Below are 22,618 nucleotides of genomic sequence, written 5' to 3'. Positions count from 1 at the left end.
AGGATGCTTTTCAAAATAAATGTGAAACTATATTCTGGCATTTAGTTGCTTGTGAATCTATGTGCAAATCTATCAGGATCAGTGGCAAATGCTTCAGTGACAATCCCAATGAAAATGGCTTCTCTGCATGTGTACACATATGCAAATGACCCAGAAAGTCCCTCAGAGTGACCCAACTAACAACATGACTCAATATGACCATCTTTAAGAATTAGAGCTTCCATCATAGCCCTGTTCTCTAAATGACTCCCAGTTCCTTATAAATCATGCGTCCAGTTCTAATATGCAGAACTAATTCTAAAAACTACAATTAAAATATACTCTTTTAGAATCTGTGAGGTACATTCCACATAGCTGTTCTTGGTCTTCAGGAATACAGCCTTTTACTTTTGGTGTTTCAATCTATGTATTCCCCATTACTTACTGTTGCCTGTAATCTTTGGGGAAGTCACTTACAAATATGACTTCCAATAAATTTTTCTACTAAGGCTAAGTAAAATTTATCTAACTAGAATATTTTTGCCTAGTTTATTTGGCCCATGGATAGGTTTCTGGTTCATGTATTCATGGCAAATTTGATATTTAAAAAATATGTCCAGCTAGTATATCTTAATTTATTTTAGACAAAATATTATTTTTAAGCTGCTTTTAGACAAAATTAAGGCTAAGAATGAACAAAACTCAAAAACTTGACTAATAAGTTTACAAGGTTATCAAAATGGATGCCATTAATAAAAAGATCCTTTTTTATTATATTTACTTTAATGCTTTCTATGGAACTCAAGTTTCTTTATCAGAACATCAAATGCTTTCTCCTCCCTTCAAATGTGTTGAACTTTGCAAACTAAATGTTTTGTGATTTGAGTCTAAGTTATGGTAGGATGAAAAACAGGGAACCATATCCATGTTTTTACAGTAAACTACTGATGTGTTTTTCAAATGAGGTGAATTACTGACTTTAATACTACACAGACGCTATCTTTAGCTGGTGTTTACTGAACAGAGAATGACTCATACAAGAAGTTACATCATGAGAGATGTGAAAACAAATGCAAGGGAGAGATTTGCATCTTTTGGGCTGTTTTCTCTTATCCCTGGAAGTTAAGGGCAAGAGATTGATGAACAATTGTGGGGTCCAAGAAAAATGTCTAGCACACATGCCTAACTAATGTGACAACACCCCAACTTTTGTGCAGCTGTCTATTTTTTCATACGAAAAGTCCTGATCCAGTGGTTACTATGTCCATCCCTTTATTTTTATGTTATTATATTTTTATTTTATTTATGACCATCCATCTTACCTCAGGATAACAATTTGTATCAGGCACTGTTAGAATGTTTGGCATTTGCCAGTTGGATCCTTGGCTACTTTTCCCAACACCACCCTGCTTGTGTTTAAAAAAGGCTGCAGTGTGCCAGCTATTTTCTTCCTTTCAGATCATTTTTCTCCTCCCATTATTCTTTCTTTTGGGAGGCAGCCTGCAAAGGACAGTATTCCTGTTCTCATTCTCAAAATTTAATTCTTAAAATTGTCTTCATATGGGAAAGGAGATGTGGGAGATATCAATTGTTAAGTATGGAAAATGTAGACCATTTTAAACTTGAAAACTAAACTGAAGCACTTATAGCTACATTGATTGGACACCTTCAAACTAACCTCTTTAAATAAATGATTTGTAAGAATTTCAGAGATAGCTTTTTATTTTCTGCCCTGCCACCTTAGATCTGGCATTGGTTCCACCTTCCAGGTAGTAATATTCACTGAAAATAGCTTAACCTCAGTCTGTGGTATTTTGGCAAATTGTTGCCAATCAGGTCTACAAGGCCTCTCAATGGCTATTGTAATGAAGTCAGTGCTTTGGTTTGTCAAGCTATGTTTGACACAACATATGGTGGACAAGAGATGGGCATTTTCTTTGACCCTTACGTGATTTCTTGTTGATTGCTGTGGAAAGAATGTGGCTAGATGCTGGCTTTTTTTGTTTCTATTTTTTATACAATGTGGTTTATATTAAATCCCCCCCCCCAGGATTTAATATAAAGCTGCCTTTAATAAAGTATTAAATTATGGAAAGTGTAGACTAGATATGCGTGAAAGTAAATACGTTTATTGGATACACTTCCTTATTCTGGAATTTTTATTCCTGATGGTTTCTGGCAACGAGGTTTTATCCCTCTTGACTCATCTTGCAGTAGCAACTGGCTGAATTCGAAGAAAATGCTGATTATTCCTGAACCAGTTTTCTGATATCTGCTGCTTAATTGCTTCTGTATAGCTTCTTTTGCACATGGAAGCAACTTACAACCCAGGAACTTATCAGAGCAGAAAATCTTATATGTGAACTAGAGTTTGAAGTAGGCTTCTAGATCTGCTGTAGATTAAATTCACACACTGCAGCATGCAATAATAGGATTTGTTTGGTTTTAGCATAATCTAGTGTGAACTTAGTCATTGTTGTTTGTAAACTGTGGTTTATGCCTGATGCATTGTATAAAGCCAGTTGTGTTTTGTCAATCAACCATGGTGGAATGAGGGAATTCAATAATAGTTTATTAATGAAAGGACAAGGTAGGCCCCGGATTTGGTGATAATACTAATGCTACTTTTTTTATTAATACTTATAATACTTTTATTGGTAATTTCTTGTTACCTTAGTCACTCTCATTGCAGATAGAGCTGAAAAAGAATAATAGGCCATATACAATAGATGTTTTCTCATGAACAGAACTGATGTCGGAGCACTGTATCTCCACTGGCTAGGAGCTCTGTTTTTCCCTGAATTCAGAATGGAGATAAGCAAGCATGAAAGTTAGTCCTGGCATCATGGACACTGTGGAATAATTTCCAAGGGAAGTCAGTTGATTCAGATGTTCCTAGCTTTTTTATTAACAAAACCTGGCATTAATTGATTTTACTGTAATTCAAGTTTTGACTTGCCACTTTTATCTGTTCAATGCAATTTTCTTACAGTCTAGATTCTGAAGGCTGGAGAAACATGGGTTTTCTTGCCAACCTGAAGCAATGGTCTATCTGTGGTATGAAATGCAGTAAATACATTCTATGACTTTGATTCTCCCTTTCAGTTAAAGCTATAGAAGGAGAGCTAACAGTGAAATTCACAAGATCCTGAAAAGGGAAAACAAGCACATTTTAATAACCCTGTGGAGTTCAAAGGCAAACAGGGCAACCTTTCAGGTTTATGGCTTCTAGATGTTCCTGGCAGCAGTTCAGAAGCAGTAGACCTCCGGTCACATTGGGAAAAGTAATAGGATACTATTCCAAAATAGGAAATAATTTGAAAAATGTGAACATAAATTGCATAAAGGTTTCCATCTTGTTCTCGGTACTGCGTGAAATGGGGTTAATTCTTAGTTTAAGTTCCATATCTGTACTCATGTTGTTTTACATGCCCACGTTTATTTTCCCAAGTCACTATTGCAGACAGTAAAACTTGGGGCAAAGCAGGGTTGGAACTACAAAACAGTTCCAATCTACAAGCAGGCTATGCAAAAAGTATTTTGGTTGCAGGAAAGGGAAAAGTGAGTCTGCATATTCATTGCTGGCAAAAACAAGCCTCTAACATTTTTGTCTTTCATGTTACTAAAACATTTTAGGTTTGTTTTCTGAATACTCTGATTCAGAGCAAAAGGAAAATCCATTTTAAAGTAATTATTATTTATGAAAATGTTAATGTATTGCTTCCTGGAATAGTCATTACTTGTTTTGCCCATTGCTTTGTTTACAATAAATAAATGTAGTAGTCTGGAAAAAAATAGCATAATGTGACCTGGAAAATTGTCCCATCTTTTCCTAGTTTGGAAAACCTGGGGAGAGTATTCATTTTAAAAGGTTTTCAGCTTCCATAAGGGAGCAGGATAGCATGTGGCTGTTCTTTTCCATTCAGCTGAAGAAAGGGCATCAAATCAGACCCAAACTAATGGCTTTCCATACTCTTATTTTCTTGACAATACCTGTCAGCTCCAATAGTATAGTGATAATATTGACATGAATCAAGGGAACCACTGGAGATTGGGAAAACAATAAATTTCTTTCCGCTGGGTGAACATTTTTTACCTCTTTACAATTTGAAACAGTAAGCCACAGCGCCCCGTGGTGCACAAAGCTCTGTGCAATGTTTATTCACTTGAGATACAATAAAATGGTTCAGGTGATACCTTTTAGATTGGATCAACTATGTTGGTATTGTATTGACTCACATAGGACTTTTTTTTTTCAGTCTTGTGCTACTTGAAATCTTGTTATTCTGTTCATTGGTACATTCAATGAAGCCCAATGCAATACAATAGATTATCTTCATTTTTCCACTTCAACCTCATACTAGCACTATGAAGTTAATTGCAGTTTGTGGTACAGTGCAATTCATTGACCATGATGGCTAAATTAAGGTTTAAATTCCTAAGAGCTGCTGTTCTGTGTGCATGTTAGATATACATAATATTTCACATAATCCCCACTCTTACTCTCTTAAACATTGATAAACATTACCTTCCTTTAATCTATTTCCATTTTTGTTTTGAGGAGATGATAGAATAACCAAAACAAAAATAGCCACTCCCCCCAATAAATCTAAGATAACAGTATATCTGCAGCATGTCAGTACATACAGTAGCTGGAAAGAGAGATCTAATTTATTAATTCTGAAAGCTTGACTAAAACATGGTTAAAAAGAGAGGTAATGCAATGACAGAATATCTTCAAGAATCAGGATAGGTAAAGACTCTCAGAAATTAACACCCCAACAAAAAGTCCTCTCCCCAATTCTTATCTGCCTTGTCTCATTTTAATAGGAGGCAAAAAAAAAAAGTGGGTAAAATGCGCTTCAGCTGTGTGGCTATGAGGACAGCTAGAACAAGTTAACTTGAGAGGTCTTTGGTGTTCTCTGAGTTTGGTTGTTTTCTTGCAGACATTTCATAACCCAACTAGCTGACATCATGAGTGCTGTTGCACCGTACTATTGCTGATAAGCCCTGCAGATATCACCTAGTTGGGTAATGAAACATCTGCAAGAAAATAACCAAGCTCCGAGAGCATCAAAGATCACTCATTTCAATCCTGAGCTACAAATATTATCCTTTATTGGTACAAGCTAATTTTTCTAGCTGCCTCCATGTTTGCCTTGGGTCTGAACTCTGAGGCACAGTAAAAATCCCCTTCTATAGAGTGCTTCCACCCTCTCATTGTTCAGCTGCTTTTATTCATCCTTATGTTTTTTTTTTATTGAAAATTTTTTAAATTTTACAAAAACAAATCCCCTTCCCATACCCCCCCCAACCCTACCTCACCCCCCCCCTTCCCAACCTCCCAAACCCTCCCCTGGACTTCCCAGAGCTGAGTACAGGCTTAATTAAAAAAAAAAAAAACTTAAAACACTTTTAAAACCTAAACAAATTTAAATACAATCATCATTCTATATAAACTCCCTCCAAAAACACAAATTTAAACATTACTTTCTTTGAATATCTATATCTATAGTGTAAAATCTAATTTCTCCCTCTTTCTTTATCCTAAAACGAAAAAATAAACATATAAACCTTTGTTATACCATTAAAACTAAATACTCTTAAAAAACTTAAAGTAAATACATATTTCCTTCAATCTTCATAATCTTCTCTCCTATCCAAAAAGAAAAAACTTAAAAAACCTATAAGTCCTAAACAAATCTAAGCACATTTAATTAAACAAATTATTTTCTCTTAAAAATATTAATAATAATATTTGAAAACTAGAAACACTTTTAAATCCTAAACAAATCTAAATACAATCATCATTCTATATAAACTCCCTCCAAAAACACAAATTTAAACATTACTTTCTTTCCTAAACAAATCTAGACATTTAATTAAACAAATTATTTTCTCTTAAAAATATTAATAATATTTAAAAACCAAATTTAAGCATACTTAAAACTTGAACAAGTTATACTCCCTTCAAAACACAAATTTAAACATTACTTAAAATTTAAAACATTAGAATCCCCTCACTAAAATGAGCAAATTATAATCCCTTCAAAACACAAATTTAAACAATATTATCATTAAAGGTTCAAAACTTAAAACAACAAAATTCCCTTATACGCCTATCCATAATAAACACATTAAACATTTCAATCTTCACCAATAACAAATTCCATCCGTAAGAAACTGCATCCTTATCAGTCTCAATTATATTAGTATTATTATTAATTATTCACATTCCAGTTTTTTCCATTCTCCATTCTTCCATTCTTCCATTTCCATTCTCCATTCTTGTATCAAACTCGTAAGAAATGCTGCAAGTTCTGCCTTAGGAGACTGCTCCAAAATTCCTGAATCTCCCATCGACTCCGAAGCCAATACAGGTAAGGGTTCCTTGAATTCCTCCTTGTGTTGGTCTTTACAATTGTAAGTTGTACAAGTTATCCTCTGCCCGTTCCTCTCTTGTTGATGCCCCTCAAACTGAGATTTCCCAATTTCCATTTCAGGCAGCAATTCCACCCTTGAAGATTGCTCCAAAGACTTTGTAGGTCTAACATCTCCCAGAGATTCAGAGACCACTGAATATGAAACTTCCTTAACCTTCTTCTGTTGCTGCTTTTCTTTGGAATTGTATGCTGCACAAGTTGTCTTCTGCTCCTCAACCTGGACTTGTTGAGGCCTCTCACACAAAGATTCGCCAGTTTTCATAAATATAGGCTCTTCAAACTGTAATTCTACGTTCTTTTCTTCCAAAGCTTTAAACTTAATAGATGGCGATGCACATACCCCCAGGACCAAAGTATAAAAATCTTTTGCTTGAGAAACAGTATTAAGTCTATACATGTCCCCAGGTAGTTCACCACCATTTCAGTCGGAACATCCCATCTGAATAAAATTTTTCTCTTTTTAAGTTCATTTGCTAGAAAAGCAAACTCCTTTCTTCTTCTTAAAATTTTAGATGGGATCTCCTTAAAAATTATAACATCTTGTGAAGCAATTTGAAATCTCTTCTTATAATAGGCTTGCACAATTTCATTGCGTAAAGATCTTTTACCAAAGTAAATTACCACATCTCTTGGCAGATTCTTCTGTGCTGCCACCACAGAGTTAACCCTAAATAATTTTTCAATTTCACTAAGTATTCCCTCTTTTTCTTTATTCAAAATCAATGCAAAGTCCTTTGCAACCATCTCTTTCAGATCTCCTTGCAAAGACTCTCCCAGGCCCCTAATTCTTAAGGCATATTCCATTTGTCCATATTGAAGCATAAGAATCTCATTTTCCATTTCTTTTTCCATACTTTCAATTTTCCCCTCCATTATGTCCACTTTTTCAGCTACCTCTTCCACATGGGAGTTCACCTTTTCAAGAACAGAAGCAACTCCTTCTAAAGCCAAAACAAAATCTTGTCTCAAGATCTTATTATTTTCCTCTAAAATCTTTTTCATTTCTGCCCTAATTTGAATTATAACATCTCCCATCATGTTTTGCAAATCCTTCATAGTTATTAGCTGACCCCCAGAGGAGGGTGAAACTGTTGATTTAGAAGCTGTAGAAATCCCTGGACGCTTTGGAGCCATCTTAAAGAAAAACCTTTAGTCCTTCTTAAAAAATTATAAAAATTCCTTCAAAAATCATAACTCCCTCCAAAGAAGGTCATTATAATAAAAAGAAAAAAGGGGAAAAAAAAGAAGAGAAAAGGAATTAAAAAAAAGCTTTACTCCTTCTTAAAAATTGCAAAAATTAAACAGAAAAAAGTCCTTCAAAAAAGGGTCATTACAATAAAAAGAAGGGAGTTCAAAAAAAAAAGGGAGAAGAAAAAAAAATAATTAAATAGAAAAAGTCCGTTCCAAAAAAATACTTAGAGATACCAAAAACAACCATTCCAATCATAAGAAAATAAAAAGGGAAAGGGAAAGGAAAGAAAGAGAAACACCAAAAAGCCTGCCGGTCAGCATTCTAACTTCCAGAAAAAAAACACCGAGAGATTTGCCGATCGCCATTTTACTTTCCCTTTCAACAAAGAAAAATAAAAAGAGAGAATAAAAATAGAAACAAGTCTTAAAACTTAAAATCCAAATAAGTCAAAGAAAGCAAAAACTAAATCCTCTACTCAGCTCTGTCCGTTTATAAAAAAAAAACAAACTCACCAGTTTTCTTTAAGCACGGAGGTGTTTGCAGTGGCTCGTTTTGTCCCTGAGGACAAAAACAGCTGGGAAGCGGAAACAAGTCTGAACTCCGTGGGAGCACTCCTTTCATCCCCCCCCAAAAAACTTGGGGGGTGCAAAAGAGGCTCTACCACTATTCAGACACTCTCTACCCCCCCCTTTGCCCGGGAGAGGGATTTTGAACCGCTGAACAGCTGATGTCTGCTGTTCACAGCGGTTCTTACACTTACCCAGGAGGACGGCTACAAAGTAGCCGCCATCGCGCGCGCAAAATCCACCGGAAGTCCATCCTTATGTTTTTGAGATGATGAGAGTATGTGGTGGGAGGGATAATCAGTTTCATACAAAAGGGTCAGAGGCCAAAAAGAAGAGAATGAATGAGAATCTTTCAGCTGTCACAATGATGAAAGGCCTGTAATATAGCAGGGCTTCTCCTTCTCTGCTAGTTGTATCCAATATTTATATGTTTACTTACTTATATACAGTAGTTTACAAGATCCGGTAGATGTTGTTTTTCTCACTGAAGATTCTTTGATCCAGTGGAGCTTTTCATGATCACAGCAGGGAGTGAAGCTATTTTTGGTAGCTCAGTCTCTTGGGAGATCAGTTGGAGCAACATGGCAAATGTCAGACAAAGAGAATGAGATAGAAGGAGAAGAGAAATTGACAGGCTTGACTATTCTTTCCCATTTTAGCGCCAAAAGTTCTACTTGAGCCCCCCTCCCCATGGGTTGTAGCAAAGGCATCATTGGATTCAGGCTTATGTGTGTTGCCAACTCAGTAGTTGCATCATCACATCAACTTGCTAGAAGTAAATTTGATTCAGGCATGTATACTCTATTTCCCCAAAAACTGATATTTGCCCATATATGTTTTCCCAGTATATTGTCTGGATACTCCTAAGTTGATAACATTTGAAAAAGCAGGTAGATGATTGGTTGCGACAGGGAAGTGACTTGACTATGGAGAGTAGAAATATCATTATTTTAAGCATTAAAAATACCTGCTTTTAAATCTTCGATTCTAATATTATAATCTTGATTCCAAAAGAAGCTTGTTTAAGTCAAATAGCAGAAAACAAATTGAACTGCAGTGCTTAGCACACACACACACACACACACACACACACACACACACACACACACACACACACACACACACCATTAGAGGGCCTGAGGCAGATATTTAGGAATAATTATCCAGGATATTTTTCTTCGCTTACCCTGAAACCAGTCTGCACAATCCTCTGTCTGAAAAGAATTAGCATCCTAAAATGAAGTCATAATGACCTAATTGTTGTTCAGTTTTGACAGATAATCCAAAATGTGATCTTGAAACTTGATGCTTTAGCTAGGCTTGTATGAGCCACTCCACTGACATCAGAAACCCTCAGGGAAAGGCTTGTCATGATGACAATTAGAATGCAGAGATTCAACTCATTTTTAAGGGGTGGGGACCCTTCAGTTTTGTTTATGACTTTAAAGTTCTGTTCCTTCCCCTGCGTACACCATATAACCAGGGAGTGAGGTTGTTAGGGTGAGCTGGCAGCTCTACAGGATCATGTAAATGAATACAGTACACAGGTGCTGACCGCATTCCTGTGATCTCATTCAGCAGTATGAGATAATTCACATGAGGTCAACAAGCTATCACTCTGCATAGGCCTTTCCCTTGAGTACATAAACCATACAAACAGTGATGTAAGCCTGATGCCAAGTATATACGTAATCACTTATTGGGTTTTTGATATGATGAGGCTTTGCAATTTATATTCCTTTTTTAAAAAAAAAATCTCTTAAACTATCTCATCACAGTTCTTGAGAAGACTTTTGATTTGTTCAGTTACTGAACATGCTACAAAGCACAAATGTGATGTTTGGAATTGAGAAAGCTGGTAGTGCTAAGTATGGAAAGTTCATTTATCTGATTTTTTAAAAAAATACTCTTTAAATCAAAGCTGAGAAATTTTATCCTCTATGTATGTGAGTTAAATGTAAGCTTCCAATGAAAGAGGAAGGGGAATATTGCAGTTGCATTTCAGCTGTATCTGGAGGCCTCTTAAATTGAAATATGGCTTCTACATCCTACCTGGTTTTAAAATATTACTTCAGTGTCAATGAACATGTAGATCCTAATATACACTTATTGTCTCTCTCCATTGATGCAAATGTTTCAAACTGTTCTGTGGAGGAATTGTCTATTAAATCAAAGTTTTGTTGCAAATGATACTACTGACATCAATTTATTAACAATTCAAATAATGTACCTTGACACTCATGACATAAACTCAGATTTAATGGATACTCTCTCCTTCAAATGATCTGTTATATTGTGGTTTTACTATATTATAGTTCAGGTCATTAATTTGGTGGTTTGGCTAAATCCACTGTCCCTTGCTTGCAGGCAGCCTCATACCTTCATTTTTGAGGTTATTATCACCCTGTGAGATTCTGTCACTGAAAAGTATACAGTGTGTGAATTTATTCTTTTAGATATCTGTTTTCTCTTCCTGTGCTTCCTCTTGATAGTGTCCTTAAATATCTACTAAAATAAAGTACAAATAAATATTTTTAGTTGCACACTGCCAAAATGTCAAGGCATTATTTTCTGAAAAATTGAAATATTTAGTCAATCCAAAATGCAAGACACAACATCAAACGCAAAGCAGAAATCCAGGCCCACTTATTGCCTGATAGTACAAGATGCCATCTTGTCAGCTATGGCCCTTGGCAATTGAAAAAAAAAAACAGTTTAAATCTGCCCTCTTCTTGGGACAACAACTATTTACTCTTTTTGTAATGGTTTTCACTTTACATCTGCAGGAAGCTTAAGTGGCAATTCTTTGTAAGTTTTCCTATCAAGAAAAAACTATTAGAGACAGTGGGACTGTAGTAGGTATAATACTATTTATTATATGCCTTCTACTAAGACATGATATAAATTTAAAAACACCATAGAATATCCATAAAATAAGATGCCAGTATAACAGCTGTCAATAAACACTAACATATATTAAACAACTAAGACAAGACAGCATGACAATCATACATATTTAAAACAATGTGCTGTGATTATGACTGAGTATCAAAAATAAAACAGGAATTAAACTTGACACTGCCAGGATTAATAATAGTAGGGTAGGACTGTATCTCAGTTTTCAAAATACTCATTATTTTGGCTTGATTTTGAAAGCCAACTGTTTAGAAAAAAAAATAGCACAAAGTCCATAGTTGAATTTACCTTGTAGTTTTTGGGAAAGAAGCAAGGGAAGAATAAGATTCTTCTTTCCTTCCATGAAATAATGGAAGTACAAAACATTCATACCAGTAGAATGCAATAATTGCTTAACTGCTATATTGATTCTATGCTTTTTCTCAAAATGAGCCCCTTAAAATCCAGCATTCGTTGCTATATGAGTTGTTTTTAGGGTAATTTTGAAAGCAGAGTGAAGCACTTAAATATTTCAGACTTCTCTTTAAAAATATGTTTTGGAATTCTTATCTTCTGGACAATTCTCAGTGTATTCAGGAGTGTTCTGGTCTATGACTGAGTCATTTACTTGACCCCATGCAAACCTAGTTAGGCCTGTAATCGAATCAGAACTAAAAAAAATGTTCCAGAATTTGATGGCCTTAAATTTATGCAGTATTAAGAGATGATATGAGTACTAGTCAGATAAAATAAGGAAACTTATGACTGAGTGCTCTTTACTGAGGTTGTGTCTGTAATTCTTCCATGTTTCACTCTGTTTTAGCATTTAAATGGCTATAGATATATTTATTACCTTGTTTAGTTCTTGGCCATGAGTAAACAATGATTAATGTGATTTTAGGTTGCAAGAGTTTAAATATTTTTGGAATAATTAGCTATTTGCAGCCAATAACATTTTTAATATTTGGACAATGTCCTTGTGTAATATATTGTCTAACAAATATTTCTTGTAGCTTGCTACAGAAAGAACAGCCACATAGTTGTCAGAGGTGTTCATCAAGAAGATTTATAATATATGAGTTTCCTTCTTGAAATGTAGCCTTGAGTAAGGTGACCAACTTTTTTACAATGAAAAGGAGGACACAAATAAATTGAAGAAAAAAATATCGTAAATAAAAGAAACATTTTATTCATTGCAAGAATAATACAGAATACACTATAATATGATAAATGCATAATAAAAACATTTGTAACAATAACATTTTATATTGTAATTATGTTTACATGCCGTGCCCCTGCCTGCAGCCGCCCCGCCAGCACTGCTGCCCTGCCATGTAGAACGGGCCCCATGGCTCCCAAAGCACCAACTGTGCTGGCTCCAGCCCCGGGGGCAGCCCGCTATCAACACACCCCACCTGCAGCTGCCCCACCAGCACCACCGCCCACCCTGCACAGTCCCATGTAGAGCAGGCCCCGCGGCTCCCACAGTATGGGGGGCAGCCAGTCACCACTGCCCCTCACACTCCCACCCACAACAGCCCCGCTACCCCTTCCTCTTGTGCCCGCAGCCATTATTGCCCTAGCAGGGCCGAAGATCAAGAGAAAGTTACCATGGCGTCGCTGCTCCAGTCTTCTCCAGGTATCTTCGGGGCTAACTAGGAGATGGTGTAGTTGGGTAGCAGGGAGGGGTGCAATGTTCCTGACAATTCGCCTTCGCTGCAGACAACTTACATGTGCAAAGTTTGCCGGCCGGGTGTTTTGGCCCACTCAGCAGCAATTCGTATTGGCTTTCGAAAGCCAATAGGGGGAGTAGTACAGCTCATGCAAAAGTTGAAAAAAAAAATCAAAAAAAGGGGCCGGAACGCTGTTTGAGCGTTCTATGAGAACAAAAAGTCCTGCAGATTAGTTTTCAAATATTGAAAAGGAGGACATGTAGGAGAACACTTTTCAAGGGAGGACAGAACTCACAAAAGGAGGACTGTCCTCCCTAAAGGAGGATGGTTGGTCACCTTAGCCTTGAGTCCCATACTTTGAATTTAGGCAGGAAGTGGCTTAAAATGGATTCAATTATTTACTCTGCGTTTAAGTTGATAAAAAATGTTCTATGACCTTAGGCGTTTGTTTGTGAATTTTGATAGTCTTTTGAGTGAGTTTGACATCTTGTGACTTCATGGATATCTCCCCAGAGTTTTCTTGGCAACCATGTGGAAATGGTTAGCCATTGCCTTCTTCTAAGATTTCTAGATTTTTTACTCAGAATATTCCTAGTGGTATCCTGTTCAAACATCTTGTTGATTTCCAAAAGCATATCTTCTGCCTTTTCCTTTTTTGTATCAAGCTGATTATGACTTTACCCTACCTGTCTAGATATAAGGGAAAAAGGGATGTGGCATTTTTTTTATCCTTTCCTTTCATATTATTTCCCTGTTGAACAATTCTGTACTGATTTTTAGCTTCACTACAGAAAATATATGTTCCTGTATATCTTTTTCCCAGCCAAGTTAATCCAAAGGGAGCAATGAAGGTTGAGAAATTTTTCTTCTTTCGCAATTACAACCCTAGCAAATTGCTTTGCATAAAGCAAAAATAATCTTCTTTTTTAAAAAAACAACAACTTTAAATTCAGGGCTCCTAATTATATTTATTTAGGGGAATTTCAGCATCTTCCTTGTAAGAAAAAGGATATATGAGATATGGGTTGGGATTTTTTCTTCTTTCATGGAAAACAGATCCCAGATTCTCATAGAAAATAGTAGCCAACAAGAATCAAATCATCATCTGTCTGATAATGCATAAAATACACAGTGACATAGTTGGCATCTTCCTTGCACCATTTCTAGTTTTTCTTTGTGTAGGAAAATGTTTGTGTGAATGGATATTCTCCTTATACTTGTAGGAAAAATTCTTGCTGGATTTTGCTTATTCTGTTATTTATTGTTGCTTTTGATTTTTGGCTTTGAAATAGAATAGAACTTCAGTTGTCTTGTCTCTCACACAACATTTCAAAAACAACTTAAATTATTTTCATCCAATTTTATTTTTGTAAGTTCTTATATTTAAAAAAACCTAAAGGAAATCCTTATGCATTAGCACTGGCCAATTTCAATGAGTCAGTAATTCTTATCATGAGATACTGTCTCTTTTTACCATACTGTATAGCTGATGGGTCGGACACGACTTCACAATTAACAACAACAACAACAAATAGCTGGTAAAGAGGCAGAACTCTTAAAAAGTAGAGGTGGTTCATAATCACAAACATAACCAAGTCATTGCTGGGATTCACATCTAAACTTTAAAAACTGAACATTCAGACTTCAGCTGGGATGAAGAAATTGTCAGTTTTGTTTTCTTTCTCATTTGAATATGTTAATTCTCAACTTATTCCTATTCAATACATTGATTCTTTGAGGAGAATGATGAAGGTTTTGAGAAATTTTATTAAACAAATTAAGACACTGTTGGTCATTGTTTAGTTTTCATGACATTGATCATGAGGTGCTACTGTTATAGGTATGGCAAAAGAATTCAGGAAATATTCTAGAGAAGAGGGATAGGTTTATTAAAAGAACTCCTTAGGACAGTGATGGTGAACCTTTTAGAGACCGAGTACCCAAAAATCGCCCTGCCCCCAGCCCACACCCACTCTGTGCCTGCTCCACTCCCCTGCTCCTGCCAGCCCCTGCTCCGCCCCGTCCCCACCCACCCAACACCTCCACGGCTTGCTGCAGCAGATTGCCCAGGCAGCCCTGCAGTGTCATGGCAGCCACGCCCTCCACCTGTGCCCCGCAGCAACATCATGCGACGGGGTGCAAAGGCGGAGTCTTGTCCCTGCTGCCCAGCTGCCATGTCCTAGACTATGCTGCTCCACACGGGCTGCGCATGGGGGCAACTCTCCTCTGGGGGAACTGCTGGTGAGGAGGGGGCTGCAGGGGGAGGCAGGCCTGGGGCGACAGCATGTGTGTCCACAGAGAGGGCTCTGAGTGCTGCCTCTGGCACGCGTGCCATAGGTTCGCCACCCCTGCCTTAGGACCTTCCTAGTATATCTCGTAGTGAGATGGAAGGCAAACAAATTTAATAAATAAATAAATAATTTCCAACAAATCCCTATAGCCCACATCCTGAGTTCAATACACAAACATGGAGGCACCAAATAAATAGAGAAGAGCCTTTGACAATCCACTAGATCAGGCAAAAGAGTTTCCTTTTTTGTAAGGTCTCTTGCCATTCAGAAGGAACAACACGTTATTATGTGTGGGCAAACTATAGTTAAATTCAAGTCTAAGACTGGTTAAAACTTAATGATTCAAGTCCTAAGTCCTAAGGTAGTGCCTAAGAATATAGGCAGCTACAAGCAGGGTGGGTTTTTGTAAAATTAGGGTGTTCGGGTCTGATAAATTCAATATTTCCATATATTGAGGAAGTGTTTTAGATATTGCTCCAAGGGCTTCAAACACAAATGGTATAGCAAAAGAGTTGTTTTTCCAAGCATTCAACTTTGATCTGCAAGTCCCAATATTTTGTATTTTTTTCCAATTGTGTTTCCTCAATTCTAGCATCACATAGAATAGCAACATCAGTGGACAGACTACTTCTTTTTAATAATTGTTACATTAGGTACATTATAAATAAGATGCCTGCCTGTTTGGATCTTAAAAATCTTAACCAAAACCTTCCCATATTTTTGATGTAATAATGTCATTCATATTTTTACATAGTATAATAACTAATGGTGGTATTTTATTTATTTTTATTATTCTTAGAAATAACTCATGATGCTGAATACTTCTTCCTCCTCCTGTTTTCCCCACAGCAATAACCTTATGAGATGGATTGAGCTGAGTCAGTGACTGTCCCAAAGTCACCCAGCCAATTTACATTTCTAAAGTCTCCTGGTTTTTAGTCTGTTGCTTTAAACCCTAGATCAAATTGGGTCTCATTCTCTATATTATAAGTAGCTATATTAAAGTATTTTGTAAGTTGTTTTTGCAAGAAAACAAAAGTTTGATTTTGAGCTCCTGAAGGAAATATGGAATGTAAATCTAATGAATGAATAAATACATATTTCAAATGGATAAAGATAAACCACTCTGGTTGTGACTTCATTCTCCTTTGTTTCAGTTCAACTATGTAGGAGTCTGAGTGATAGGTTTTTTTCTGCAGATTAAAGATTTCCGTCTTGGAAATCACTTCTCCATTTACAGTGCTTGTCTGATACTTTTGAAATGTTTTCGTGCCCTCTTTTATTGTGTGTATTTGATAAAATAGTTCTGTTGATGGTCAAGTTGAATATGTGGGGGAGGGGCATTAGAAATGAGGGTATAGGGTAATTTGTGGTTTGGACATACCACATTGCATAAACCCAATTACTGACTGTGTTGTAAACCATCACTGGCAAATCATGATTTCACATGAAGTACGAACCCATTAAATATGTATGATTCCAGCACTTGTTAAAATTATTTACAAAATAAAGTTATGCATCCTCAACCTCTAAAGATGATTATGTTGTGTGCCTGTTTTTTAATAAATAGAAGGAACTATCTCAAGGTATTTGCATTGTAACCTGAATACCGCTAAGGATAATGCTTATGAAGAGCTTTCCTCATAAAGATTATGAACCTTGATTACAGGGTTGGCAATTGCAGGGAGGGGCAGCAGTTAACCCTAGTTTCCCTATAACTCCCACCCACCCCAGGCTTTTCATAGCACAGCTATGTGCAACAAAATTCCTCCCATCGGTTTCAGTGTGAGGTTTTTCTTAAAATGTTGAACTCTTATGGGAAAGGAGCAGGAAGGTGAAGTGGTGGACAAGGACTGTTAGACACAGCTATCCTGTGGGACCCTAGTTACTTAAATAAATTTCAAGTATGATTCTCCTTGTCAATAATCTCCTCTGCATTAACAGAATCCATTACTGTCAGATTGACTATCCTTTTGTTCTTCATGGCCAACACAATTCCAGAAAGCCAGTTGTAACTTTGTTTTATTTATTGTAAGTACAAACAGATTTCTATTATGTGAGCTCTGCTGCAGATTGGCCATTTCCTGTTTTGCTTCCTTGCTTTTTTTTGGAGGGGGGGGATACCTCCAGTTTGGTTTTTGAGAATTGATTTCATAAGCATTTGTATATTATATTCCATTATCTTCAAATAATTCCTTAATTCTACTGGCCTGCATCCCATTTCCCATGTTCATGCTATTCAATGTCTGAATTGCAGTAGCATCAGATAATACTGTGTACAGATGACATGTAGCGTTGGAAAGTATTGTCTTATTTCCTTTCTCCTCCGTTTTCCCTCTCTGTAGCAATCAATGAAAACACTCCAGAGGAGGAGAGCCTGTGCAGGGAAGGGGATCAGTCTAGACTTCCAAACAATTTCCCTTTCCTGACCAAGGCAGATCACATTTCCTTCCTAAGGAACATGGCTGTGAAGTCACCGTTTTGTTTTTGACCCTGGTCTTCCTGCAAATGTTTGAGTCAAACTCTGATTGTAAAGAATGATTCAAGGCACATAAACATTTCAAAGGTGAGTGTACATATTACAAGATTTCATCCTCTTCTCTTGGCATGTGTGAGAAAGAGGTTCCTTGGATTTAATATTGGGGAAGGCAAATATTTTGTGCTAATGCCTGCCTGAATTTAATAGCAAATTTAAGATGTGGCACAATTCAACCCTTGTTCATTTTTTAAAACTTTGTAACTTGTGGCTCTTCCCTATAGAAGCTCTGTTCAAATCTGAAATCATGTCCAGACTTCAGTGATTCCATGGCATTGGCTGTATATAGAATTAAGCCCATTTCTTTCTGTTTCAGCTACAGTTATGTTTGAAACTGCATTGAAACTACTGTTTTCTTTGAGTTGCTGTGATTTATAGGAAGTGGATTGCCCCATTTGTGGGAATATTTGCCTCCAAAGATGAGCTAGGGCAGTGGTTCTCAACCTTTTAATGCCGTGACCCCCAACCGGTCGTAAGTCGAGGACTACTCAACTGGTCGTAAGTCGAGGACTACTCAACTGGTGCAGCACCGTTTGCAGAATGGGACTTTTGGCGGGCTCAGCAGGGCAGAGACAGCCTGGACAATTCCTATTGGCTTTTGAAAGCTAATAGAATTAGACTCTATTCAAGAGAGTCTATTCTATTGGCTTTCAAAAGCCAATAGAATAAAAGTGAGTAGTACAGCTAAGGAAAAAGGGGAAAAAATGGCGGACTGTGTTGTTTGGCGACCCCCGTGAAATGGTCGTTCGACCCCAAATGGGGTCCCGACCCACAGGTTGAGAACCACTGAGCTAGGGGTTCTTTCAATAGGAAAGGTAGCCTCGATGTTTTGCAGTTTGCCTTCATGGGAAATGCTTGGAAATGTAGGGATTCATGTGACCTGGCAAAATAAATGATGTGTTTAAACACTTGCTTTCGTGTGGGAAGGAAGAGATTTTTGTTACTTCACTGGCTATTGGATCTTAAAGAATGGCAATGACTGAATTAGGCTCTTACTCTTTTTTCGTAGGATTTAGAAAAGCACAGAAGGGAAAACAATAGTGAATGTTTTTTTTGTGAGATTTGGGAATGAATACAGTGGCGGGATGAAGTGTGTTTGGGATCTTAAGTAAGTTATGATTAACATTTGCCTGTACTTTCAATGAATTAATAGTATAAATACATCTCTGCAATGACATAGCTCAGGGGTCCCCAACCTCCAGGCTGTGGCCCACTACCAGGCCGCAGCCTGTTTGGAACCTGGCCATGTGAACAGCGGGCGAGTGTATGTGGATGCTGCTCACAAGCATCTGCTGCTCACGCTCAAAGCTGCACTCACATGAGCAGTGGCCGCTTGTGCTTGCACACAAAGCTTCCCTCATGTGAGCGGCGGCTGCTTTCACTCACACACAAAGCTCCCCTGGCACGAGCGGCAAGTGCATTTACCTGGCGCTAACGCAAATAGAACTCTGCACACTTGTACCACCACCTGCCAGTCACAGGGAACTATCCCTTCCTCTCTTGCCCTCGGGTTGGGCCACTAAGCCAGAAAGATTGGGGACTGCTGGCATAGCTGAAAAAAAATGTAACCATAGGAAATAATAAATTTGATGAAATAGGACATTTCAACAATTATTCTGCAGCATGAAACCACAACTTTTACAGAAATTTACACAATATTTTTTATTCTTAATTGTGGTATGATTAAATTGATATTTGCCTTACAGAGTGAGTCCCAATGTTGTTAGAACATAGATGACTGTTGATTGGTCTGTTTTTCCACAACTGAACAACATTTTTTTCCCAGCTGAAACAAACAGTCTCAACCAAACAGATATGAAGCAGCAAAATGGTGGATCCAGCTAATTTATAAGAATGTGAATCTGATTCTTTGTGGGAGCTCACCTCTACCAAAATAAGCTTTTCATCTTATTTGTTTGCAGTGGGTTCAGCCGTAGAAAAAAAACAGTAGGATGGCAAGAGCTTAGGATCAGTGTGCTTCCCCCAAACAATACTGTATTAAAATGAACTTAAGCAGAACAATGAAGTGAAAAGTTGGTAAGGGAGCACCTGGCTACTTTGGACAAGTCTCTGGGATCAGGTCAGTTACCTCTGAGAGTCTTGAAGGAGCTTGCAGATGTCATCTCAGAGTTTTTCTGTGATAAATCAAGGAGGGTAAACATAGTACCATAGGGTTGGAAAAGAATAAATGTTGTTCCTTTCTTCAAAAAGGGGAGAACATGAACCTGGGTAACTACAAATCACTCAACCTGATGCTGATACAAGGTAAACCTTTGGAACAGGTTATTAAACATTTGGTATGTGAGCATTTAAGGAAAATGCATTGTTTGCAGAAACCAGCATAGATTTATCAAATATATTTCATGCCAAACCAACCTGATCTCCTTTCTAGATAGAGTGCTCAGTTTAGTTTACTATGAAAATGCATTTGCATTCAGCAAAGTCTCCCATGAGATTCTAGAAGAGAAGATAACAGAATGTGAATTGAACCACACTGCCATTTCTATCCAAGAATGAATGCCAATCGCTCGATGTTATTGAATGAAAAATCTTCATCAGGGTCCAGTCCAAGCCGGGAATAAACAAAATGGAGACTGCTTTAGAAAGAAGGTTGTAGTTTATTGAAGAGCGAAGCGAGACAGAAGCGTGGCTCTGGGAAAGCTGACCACCTGGAGCAGGGAGTGGTGGATTTTTATACCTTCTTGGGCTTTTGTGTTTGGAGTTGTTCCTGTGACATGAACTTTGACCTGAGATTCAATGTGCCTTTCTGGTATTCTGATGGTGATAGGTTAATCCTGTTATGTCCTAAAGGTCATATCCTGCTGCCCTGGGTCTGTGGCTGATGGCTATGTCCTGTGTTGTTATTTTTGGGTGAGGGGTTGTTAGTTCTAGGGTTCTTTGTCTTTCTAATCTCATCAGCTCATAAGCTTCCTGGTGCTAGTCTTTCTGAAAGGATTATGATATCTGCATTTCTACAGAGCTGGTTTCTGCTTGGGGTAGGGAGATTTGGGGCTATTAAGAAAAACTGGGCATGCTTTTTTGCCTTTCTAAGATTCTTTGATGAATTATAATATTCTGCCTTTTTAATATTCCTTCTCAGGGTGGGGCTGACTTCCCACAGTGTCAACTATGTGACAAGTGTTAAGTGGCATACCAAAGAGATGTACTTTGGGCCCTCTGTTGTTTAATACATTTTAAATTCACAAGTAATACAGAGACAATAGGGATAGAAAATATCTGAGAGAACTTCGATCAAAATTCAGGAGAAATTAGCTCATAAAAGCCTTGGTAGCTCAGTGTTTAGAATGTAGTATTGCAATCTGACTCTGCCAACTGCCAGGAGTTTGATCCTGACCTGCTCAGGGCTGGGTTTCAAGAGCATGATTCCAAAGTTCCTTCTGATCCTAACACTGGTTCTATGAACCAGTAGTACTTTTTATTTAGAGTATGTCTAATGTTGTTTGCCAGCTGCCATTAATGATAGGAGACAGTGGCCTACAATTCCAACATCTTAATAGGATCTATGGCAGAAAAGAGGTAAAATTTAATATTGCTGATGATATCATAACTAAAATTGGTGGCCACGTTTATTGGATTTGGGCTAAAGAGTAGGGTACTAAATATAATTACATGTACAATTCTGTAAGTCAAAAATTATACTGAAGGCTGGCAGACACACAACCCCCCACCCTCACACACAGCCTGAGTTTATCATTTTTCCTTTAAATATATAAATACTGTAATCTTTTAAACCTTGTCATGGGGATAGGCCCCATTATATAATATCTAATAATGTATATTAATTAACCACCTCTGTTCAATTGAGTGCAGAATCATTATTCTGCAACAGATGCCTTGGGAAAAAATGGTACTTAGTCCAATTCCAGAGAAGTATCTTTTACGGCGGCCAAGTGATGTTGAAAATCTTGAAGAGATGCAGAAGAATTAACTTGGTTATACTCCTTAGTGCTGCTAAATTTGTTTGGATAGTGCTGCAGTTTTGACAAGTATCATTTTGACATGAGGAATTAATGCGACTGAATGTTACTGGCAAGTGGCATTGTTATGTAATAATTAATTACTGTCACTCATTTGACAGTGAAATTCAGGTACATAATTTTGGGCAACACTTTTTGATCTTTATTTTGATTTGACAGTTTTTATCACAAATCACTCACATATTTTGTTTTCTCACAGAATCTTTATATTCTTAACTTTTAATATTTGGAAGCTGTAACAACACATTATTTTAAGGAAAAATGCTTCATCAGGAATTATGTATAATAGTTTACCAATAATAATCAACAAAAATGTATTGCTAGATAACTGAACCAGTATTTGAGTTTTGAACTTGCATAGTTTGCAGAGGAAGTTATTAGAAACTGGATTTAGTATAAGTATATTGTCTAAGAATCAGTATATCTTCTATTCTGAATCAGTACATCTGTTGAAATTAGTGTGTGAAAATAGTGCTGCATAATAACAGAATCTTAGTTGTCCTACAATGTTCGTCAAATATTATTATGCTACATTTTCTGATAAAAGTGTAACATAGAGCAGAGGTCCCCAACCTTTTGGGCACCAGGGAGTGGTGCCATGGAGAAAGGTTTTTCCGTGGACCAGAGGGGCTGTGGTTTTGAATACTGCCTCCATCCTGAGGATGGACTTTGCTTGTTTGTGCGGCCCACTTGCTGGTATGCTGCAGACCGGTACCAGTCCACGGACCGGGAATTGGGGACCCCTGATATAGATTTTCTTTTGATACTAATCAAAGTTTCCTCAATACTCTAGATAAATCAGGAATGTAAAAGTGATCAACTTCATCATTGAGCTTAGTTCGGATAGATTTCTAATGCTCAAAATGATTGTCAAAAGAAGTCTGACAATCATTCATATTTAATGGGAGTAACTCTGGAGTGAATATGGTGAGATGAATGTACATGTAAGTGTGGTATTGACTTGATCCAGAAACTCAAGCATACAATCTCTGAACTAGGGTTCTTCTTTCATTACTTACATGTGTTGTACATACAATCATACATT

General features: G+C 37.2%; 1 long non-coding RNA gene across 3 annotated transcripts in view; it reads left to right on the top strand.

The window, feature by feature from the left end:
- Window positions 1–22,618, top strand: part of LOC120298695 — a 304,072-nt gene that overhangs the window by 183,852 nt on the left and 97,602 nt on the right. For 2 of the 3 annotated variants that reach the window (XR_005554173.1, XR_005554175.1), the window contains exon 5: window positions 17,385–17,605. The exons of the other annotated variant lie outside the window; for it this stretch is intronic. This is a non-coding gene — a long non-coding RNA (uncharacterized LOC120298695). The remainder of the gene's footprint in view (window positions 1–17,384; window positions 17,606–22,618) is intronic. 3 annotated transcript variants of the gene reach the window in all.

The sequence above is a fragment of the Crotalus tigris genome, unplaced genomic scaffold, assembly GCF_016545835.1.
Source record: "Crotalus tigris isolate CLP2741 ecotype Arizona unplaced genomic scaffold, ASM1654583v1 scf7180000024119.3904262, whole genome shotgun sequence".
Lineage (NCBI taxonomy): Eukaryota > Metazoa > Chordata > Lepidosauria > Squamata > Viperidae > Crotalus > Crotalus tigris.
Note: the sequence above shows the minus strand (reverse complement) of the source record. Positions and strands in the feature narration are given on the sequence as shown.